Below are 9,632 nucleotides of genomic sequence, written 5' to 3'. Positions count from 1 at the left end.
GACAAGTTTGCCCTTCCACAAATTGCTTGCCCTCAAGCAATTCCTAATTTCCACTTAACTTAAAAATCAATAGCCTATTCCTTGATCATTTTACTTTAGATTATTAAAATAATGATTATGCTAACAAAATTATGAAATATAAATATATACAATATTTAGACATTAATGCATGAAGACACAAAGTAGACATAAAGTATACACATTAATGCAAGAAGACATGAAGCAAGCACAAAGTAGACACATAAGTGCATGAAAACACAAAGAATACATGATGAAGACACATCATACATTCTTTGTTGATTCTCTTTAATTTTCACAATGAAGTAGAGTAAAGGGAATGATTTATAAAATATACTTCCCTAATACACCTTTTGATCATGGACCTGCAACACAAATAATTATTAGCATATAATAGCTCTAAAGAAAAAATGAGTTTTATGGTGATCCCTTTTCTCATTTACAGAATCCTTTAGAAGGAATCTCTTTGATACCAAAATATTTCTCTCTCCTTATTACAATCATCTTGAGATGGTAGATCTATGGTGCAAAGGGCACATGAAATAGGCTACAAGCAATTCCCTAGAGGATATTCAACATGTGCTCGAAATTACTCTGCCTCTCCCTCCACCAACTCATACCTTAAGATGTCTTAATTTGGATGAGAAAATGAATGTTAATCTAATGAACATAATTATTTGGCATGCGAATCTTTCTCTCTCCTTATTATGATCATCTTGAGATGGTAGATTTATGGTGCAAAGGGCACGTGAAATAGGCTACAAGTGGTTCCCTGGAGGATATCTATCATGTGCTTGAAATTACTCCGCCTCTCCCTCCACCAACTCTCTATCTTAAGAGATCATAATGTGGATGATAAATAGACCCCTATGTACTATCTAATCACATGGCTTTCCCTTCTATCACAATTGGTTAAATTCTTTCTTTCTTGAAATATACACTGCTCTATGAACATGTATTTACTCTTTTGTAATGTCAGGTGTAAAACCAATAGTCACTAAACTATGATAGGTCACTACATCTCTTTTCATATATTTCCATGGTGTTTAACACTTCACTTCAGTGGTGGGACAACATTTGTCATGGCTCATGCCACACTTTTTTTGTTTCTCAAACCTATTTGATTTCCCCTGGTCTAGCAGTCTATTGATATTATTCTCTTTTTCCATTGTCTATTGTTATTAGAATACTAGGATGGTCTTGTTTATGTAAAATCAACTGCACACTCTATCCAAATACCTTTTTAAATCTTAGTGGTGCCTAGTTTACAGTATTGTACTCCATATGATCTACAAAATTTTCATGGTGGTGGTACTACCATCATCTTTCTATAACATAACATTTAAGTCTGCATTTAATTTCTTTGTATTTTATTCCATTTTTTGCATTTATGACTTCTTAAAGTGTTGGATGACACATTTGAGTGTTTTCTGATATACATAGATTTCCCATGAATTCTTCCTTTCCTCATGACATTATCTCTTAGTTTTATGTGTCTCATATATATACAAAGAATGGTGCCAATGTAATATATTAGATACCTCCATATCCCCATGCTCAATATCTAAATTGTATGAGATTAATGTGCCACCTTGGCATGATTAGGGTATCAACCATTAACATAGCCTTGTATTATGAATCTCAACATGCACTCAATACTTTATTCATAGTTAATACCACAGATAGTTTCATCATCCACTGACATAGAAAATAAAATGTTTCTTTCCTTACTCATGTCTAGTACTTGGGCTACATATCACAAGTGATTTTGGTGTCTAACTTCCCTTTTTAGCCCTTGTATAGACTTAGTGTTGTGATCAAGGAAAATGCAGGTTTCAAGTTTTCGAGTAATATTTGTTTTGCATCTTTATCGAATTAGGTTTCCTGGTGATTAAATGATACATTGGAAAACCATTATATTATCCCTTTTAATATCTTATCAACTCATCTATTATCCTTGAATTAATGTAATAACATTTTTATGGCATATTACTTTATCCTTTTAATACCTTATCAAATGGATTTGATAATGTAATAATAATGTTATAGCATTATACCATACTTACCAAGTTTAGGGTTTGCATAATATGTATTGCTACTTCTCATCTTGACAAAGATTCTTTCATATCTATATATATGTATATCATTCTTTATTCCAAGTTCTATGTATTCTCCTAGAAGTGAAGTAATGCCTTTCTTTTTTTATCACCACCCAACTTTATGGTAATAGTATGCTAATATTATTGGGCTATGTATGATCGTCGGTTCTTTGCCCATGGTATTCATTTATTGTCAACATTTTATGTATTCCCTTCCTTAGCTCCATCATCAAATGACATGGCTTTAGACATTTTTCTTTATACCATGTTGTGGATTATTTTGGTGGTTCATTTTAAGTCTAGTGTAGAGGGTGGTTATTAAGTGTCGTGTCACAACTGGCATCCAGATGGTAGATAGTTCTTTGCTTAGTAACCTGATATCATTCTGCATTCCATCAAATAGACCATTTGATTTTGATTATGCATCTATTGAAGACTATAAAAGATTATCAAGGGTGATTTTTTTGAGTTTTGTGTGAGCTCATGCATGAGTTCTACAATATATTGGTTTAATGCTTCAGAATTGGAAAAGATGGCAATGTGTGAATTTTTTTTTTTGGTGTTTCTTGTGTCCAGAATATGTAATGTCTCAAGTTTAGGACATTTAGTTGCATCTATCCCATTCTCTTATCACTTCACTAGTCTAGATAATAATTGGAATTTGATTCTTCTACATTTAGGTCATTGAATCAACCTTTTTTGCAAGTGTCTATGACAAAGAACAAGGATGAAATGCATGTTGCTTCAATAGAAAGGCTGAAGCATTCTTCCATGAATGTACTTGTAGGGAAAGATTAGGCTATGGCTTTAGTAGCTTTGATAGAGTTGTGAAAAATAAGTAATGTTTTGTCACAGATGTGATCCTAATGTATATGCATTCATTCTTCTATTCTTTTTTGATAAGAAAAGTCATTCCCACTACCTACAGTAGGTCAATAATGAAATTCCACCTTTTGGAGTGGATTTTGTAGTTCTTTTTCTCATACATAATGGTACCATGTAAATAAGCAATCATGGAGACTTTCCTTTCCTAGTAATTATGGAAAGATGGTCCGATCGAAATAGTATTTTTTGTTGCCAAACAATTTGTTGATAGTAAACTTCATGTGCAATTAATTTTTGCCCTCATGAAGTGAAAGAAGGAAAATTCATTTTGAGATTTCCTTTCAACATAGGATGGCAGGAAATTTGCTCTGATACCACTTGTAATGAACCCAATTTAGGGGTCATTCATTTATTTATGATTTAATCTTTTATTTCTATCCTTTTTGTCATATTTCCTTTGATGATCTTTCTCCTTCCTAGATAAGAAGAAACTGGTACTACTTCTATAGATTATTTTTCCTTCCATCTTACCTATTATTATTGATAGATAAGCTCATGCTATTATGAATGTATTTAAAGATATCATATGTGTTTCTATTGTATACATTCTGTCACAGTTACAACATACAATTTATTGTCATTGTGATCTTAAATGGCTGTTGTATTTGAATTGACTTAAGGAGTTATGCAAAGCTTAGATATTCCTATCTAAAGATATCTAAATATTTTTTCTCTTCCTGATGTACCAATGTAAACTATGTAATGAGCTCCTTCTAATTATAGCAACGAATCTATGATATGCCTGACATTGATCCTTCATACATGCAATCACTTTCCAATCATTGCTTATAGTAACTTTGATGTGTCTGATATGTCGATATAATTGTACAATTGTACTGTTTGGCATATCCATAAATGTGTAACAAGAGAGGCAATCACTTATAGAGATAAGTTGCTTTTTCAGAATTGGATATATAATCTTGCAATAATAATAGTGTATTCTTTGATTATTACCTTCGAGCTATGCCACTGGACTATATCCTACTTATCCCAAAATTAGGTTGATCTTATATCTCCCATCCCTTATAGATTATATGGTTGCGACCCTTAGTATGAGTCCCAAGTCATATAAATTTAATTAGTTTACATATGATAACATTATATTTAGTTAATATGTGATGTATATTATAGTATATGATATTTATTTATTATAATTTGTCAAAGTTAAAATTATTTTAATTCATTTATATTTCAGCTTATAATATATGATATAAATTATATCAATTATAATTATACATATTTAATGATTATATAATATTACACAATGGTTTGTTCTATGTATAGTCTTATAAATATTATCTTTTAATAACTCATCTTAAGGATTATTGTCTTTATAAATCATTTAATATTTATAATAGATTATCATTATATATATGATAAACTATATTTCCAATGTTTACAATTTATTTATTGTTTATGTTTTTTGTATTAATAGATCATATAGTGTGAATTGTGATTCTAATAAGATTGTATTATTTATCAATTATTTCTTATTTAACCATTAATATTATAGCTATTATTTATTGAATTTGATCTTCAGAATAGTGGACTATAATGACCCCTTTAGGGCAATTTTCTTATTCGCTTCTCCCGATTATTATTATTACATAATATTAGACTATTTACTTTTATACTTTAATATTTATATTGTACTATCATTTTATATTAATGGTATGATAAACTATATTTCCAATGTTTACAATTTATTTATTGTTTATGTTTTTTGTATTAATAGATCATATAGTGTGAATTGTGATTCTAATAAGATTGTATTATTTATCAATTATTTCTTATTTAACCATTAATATTATAGCTATTATTTATTGAATTTGATCTTCAAAATAGTGGACTATAATGACCCCTTTAGGGCAATTTTCTTATTCGCTTCTCCCGATTATTATTATTACATAATATTAGACTATTTACTTTTATACTTTAATATTTATATTGTACTATCATTTTATATTAATGGTCATACTATGTTTATTAATAGATATAATACTATATTGATTAATAAATCAATTCATTACCTTTGGTTATCAATAGTTTATATATTCAAATGATAATAGTTAGATTTATTGATTTATAATGTAGTTAATAATATATTATATATTATATTAATAATATATTATATATTATATTAATAATATTATTAGTAATATCATTATTCTTAATACTATTACATAGCATATTTTCTTTTTATATTATTTATAATAATATTTAATTCTCAATTATATTATAATATTATCCCACGTAGGGATGTTATAAAATTATTATTAGTATTTGATACAATTTATAATCAAATTATTTATTGTTTATTAAATTTATTTAACTTATTAATATTAATATTATAATATAATATTTTATATTACAATTATGCTATAATCTTATATATTGTTTTATTTATATTGTCAAATATATCATTATTATAATAGATTATAATATTATTATTCTTAATTATTATCATTGTATAATATGCTATTTGAATATTCATATATCCTTTTAATTTGAGCTCATGACACTAGGTCTGTACTGACCAGTTTGTATAGAAATGGATCCCCCATGAAATCTAGCCTTGGGGAAAACCTAGTGATAGTTTGATATTCTAGGGGAGTCATTAATGTACATATGTCTAGGAGTAGAAATTGTGGAAGTTTGGGCAACTATTTTTAATGCTAAGCCCTAGGCAAGAAGATAGATCCTAGTTAGAGCTTTAGGAGAAGTGAAAGGAAGATTGAAAATTTCTTGCAGGATAGAGTGGTATAGTATGGAACATGTATAGTTCTAGGAATGGCATGAGTACATAATGGTATGATAGGAGGTTTGAGAGGTTTACCAAACCATTTGAGTGGATTTTGAACAAGAAACCAATAAGATCCTAGGAAATATGCCTTCTAGCCCTATTAGACCTAGATAATAGGAATCACTTGTACAGACAACCCAGGAGTCTAAGAACTACATAATTCTTTAGGAAATCCAAAAGGGTGCTCAAAACTAGAATTTATTTGCTAGTTTTTTTGGAGAGTTTTTGAAAGAAATTGGATTTAGTCATTTTCAAGGGCTAATTGGTATTAGGCCTAGTAGGCTCCCTAGAGGTAAAATCCAAAAATTGATAGGAAAGAATCCTAAAGCTCTTTCCAAATGTACTCAAAAGGAATCAAATGAAATTTTTACTTGTTGATGGATGTCCCTGCAATGAAGAATGAAGTTTGTGAGCAAGTTGCACTTAGAGCTCTCTAAGTGAGTGTGCAGAAGAGTACTAAAACTAGAGTGTTAGTCATCTGAGGGTAAGCACAAAGGATCAAACTCTTGGAGAGGAGTTTGGATTGGTAGTAGTTAATTATCTAAACCAATCAAGGACCTAGGAGGACTCAGTGCCTAGAAGAGACAAGCTAGGTCTCTTGAGAAATAATACAAGCATCCCTTAGAAATCTTACACCATGAAGGATTCAATAATGGAAGTGAAAATAGATTTTAACATGGTAAGGGTGTTAGGATTAAACCTTAGATAGAGATAACAATTACATGCAAATATAACCAATATCAAAAAATAATATATGGCATAGAAAAGAACACAAGGCATCAAGATTTAATGTGGTTCACCCAATCCCTAGGCTACATCCACCAAATAACAAGTCCAATATTTTTATGATCTAGTTATTACAACCTGATTACAATTCGTAATCCCCTATAGCTCAATACTAACACAAGAACCAATTTTTCATTACTCCTTATGAGAATACCTAACCCTAAGCCCTTTTATACAAGTAATTTTATGCTACTTTGGGGTTACAACATGTTAACCATATGTCGGCCATATGTTAGCCACAAAGAATTTATGAAGTATGTATAGTACTTTCCTGATTAGTCACCACAAACTATCTCCCACTTAGGGATTGATTAGACTCCATACTAGACAACAATCTCCCACTTAGAGACTGATCTTGTAGCAATATCACTACCACATGGGGCTCCCACTAGATCAAACCACACTGGACTTTGTTGTGCTTTTATTCATGTTTAGTCTAGAAGACCAACCAAAGCTGAAGAAGAATTCAGCTTCTCCCTTATCACTACCTTTGTAAACATATTTAAGTGATTGTCATCTATATGTATCTTATCTAGCTATAACTATCCATCATCCAAAACTAACCGAATGAAATAGTATTGCAACTAAATTTGTTTTGTCTTTAAATGTAGAGCTAAATTCTTTGTAAGATGAATGCCACTCTAGCTATTTGTAAACAAATAATTATTACTTGAAGGGTGTCCCAATTCTTCCACAAAGAACTAAAACCATATCATCTCCTTGGCTACCTCTGTAGTAACATCATACTCTGCCTCTATAGTGGATAAAGCATTAACCTTCTATAACCTAGAAACCCAACTCATTGTTGCCCCACCAACAGTAAATACATAACCTATAGTACTTCACCTAGTATCAATATTCCCTACCAAATTTGAGTCAACATAGCCTTGTAAGTTAGTAGTAGAGCCCCCAAAGTGTAAACACTTACTGGATGTTCCTCTCAAATATCTAAGAATCCATTTGACTACATTCTAATGCTCAATTTTTTAATGACTCATATACCTACTAATGACTCCCACTGCATGTGCAATATCTAGCCTTGTACATACTATAACATACATCAAGCTTTCTATAGCTAAAGCATAGGGTACCTTGGACATCTTATCCTCCTCTTCTTGTGTCTTGGGACACATCTCCTTTTTCAAATTCAAATGACCAAGTAAAGGTGTGTTGACAACTTTAGCATTCTCCATAAAGAAACATTGCAACACCTTCTCAACATAATCAACCTGAGATAGCATCAATTTCTTATTCTTCCTATCTTTGCAAACCTTCATTCCAAGGATTTTTTTCACTAACCCCAAACCCTTCATATTAAGTGCATGTGCTAATTGGCATTTTAGCCCTTTAATATGATCCATGTTAGACCCAGCTACAAGCATATAAATGCAATTAGATTTCCACAATCCATGATAGTTATGGTACTAAGTTTTGGGATTAGATTTTTTAAAGATTCTTTTCTTTTCTTTTTCCATCAATGTTTCAAATCACACTATGTGATCCATCATCTTACACCTCTAGCTCTTTCATCCTAATGATGGATCATGTAGTGTGATTCAAAATGTTGATGGAAAAAAATAAAAAAATCTTTACACAATCTAATTCAAAAACTTAGTACCATAACTACAAGCATATCATCAACATATAAACATAAAATAATGTATCTCTCATCATCCAATCTCTTAAAATTAAAAAAATGATCTAAATGACACTTAATATATCTATGCTTATGCATAAAACTATCAAACTTTAGATACCATTGTCGAGATGCTTGCTTCAAGCCATATAAACTTTTCTTCAATATGCACACTAAGTTCTCCTTACTTTTGACCTCAAATCCCTATGGCTAAGCCATATATATCTCTTCATCCAAATCACCATGAAGGAAGCTTGTTTTAACATCAAGCTACTCTAAATTCAAATCTTTAGTAGCCATAATACTTAAAACAATATGGATAGAAGTCATTTTCACAATAGGAGATAATATCTCATAAAAATCAATGCCCTTTTTTTCTACAAATCCTTTTACAACTAACTTTTCTTTAAATCTTTTTTGACCTCCATCCTCTCTTTTTTAACATGTAAACCCTTTTATTCTATAAAGCCCTTTTACCTCTATATGATTTTCATAAATCCCAAGTCTTATTTTTTAGTAAAGAGTCCATTTCATCTTTCATAGCAAACTCCCACTGAATCTTAGTATCCACCTACACAACTTCATCATAACATTTAGGTTCACCAGCATCAAAAAAAATTTTTGGAGGTCTACTTAGCCTTGTTAACAAACTAAAATTCACAGGGTTGTGTGGTATTTGTTGTTGCAGTTGTTTCACATCGTGAGGAACTTTTGGAACATCATCTTTTCGAGTATCATCCAACACTATATAGCCATCTTCTTTCTTCTCATGTTGCTACAAAAGATCTTTTTACAACACTTTCTCATTGAATATGACATCCTTGCTTCTTAAAATTTTATGATTTTCAAAATTCAAGAGCCTATAACCAAATTAATTAATGCCATATCCAACAAATACACATTTCTTTGACTTAGCTTCCAGCTTGGTTCTATTTTTATAATCTATATGAGAAAAAGCTTCACAACCAAAGATCTTGAGAAAAGAATAACTCACCCTCTTACTAGTCCATGCTTCCTCTAGAATACCATAACCCAAAGGAGTAAAGGCACCTATGTTAATCAAATATACAATAGTATTGATATCCTCCACCCACATGTGTAAGGGCAACCCAACATACAACCTCATGCTCCTTATATGCTCCATTATTGTCATGTTCATGCATTTAGCCACTCAATTTTCCTATGGAGTCCTTGGAATAGTTTTCTATCTAAGAATACCATTAATGTAGCAATAATCTTCAAATTCATGATTGCAATACTCACCACCATTATTAGATCTGAGACATTTTAATTTCTTACTAGTCTCATTTTCAAGCAAGCATTTCCATTTCTTAAAAAAATTAAATACATCAATTTTTTGTCTAAGGAAATAAACCCATACTTTTCTAGTTGCATCATCAATAAA

This window comes from Cupressus sempervirens, chromosome 10 (assembly GCF_028749045.1).
Source record: "Cupressus sempervirens isolate cs-2001-9-10 chromosome 10, ASM2874904v1, whole genome shotgun sequence".
Lineage (NCBI taxonomy): Eukaryota > Viridiplantae > Streptophyta > Pinopsida > Cupressales > Cupressaceae > Cupressus > Cupressus sempervirens.
The sequence above is the reverse complement of the archived record's forward strand: the minus strand, read 5'-3'. Positions refer to the sequence as shown.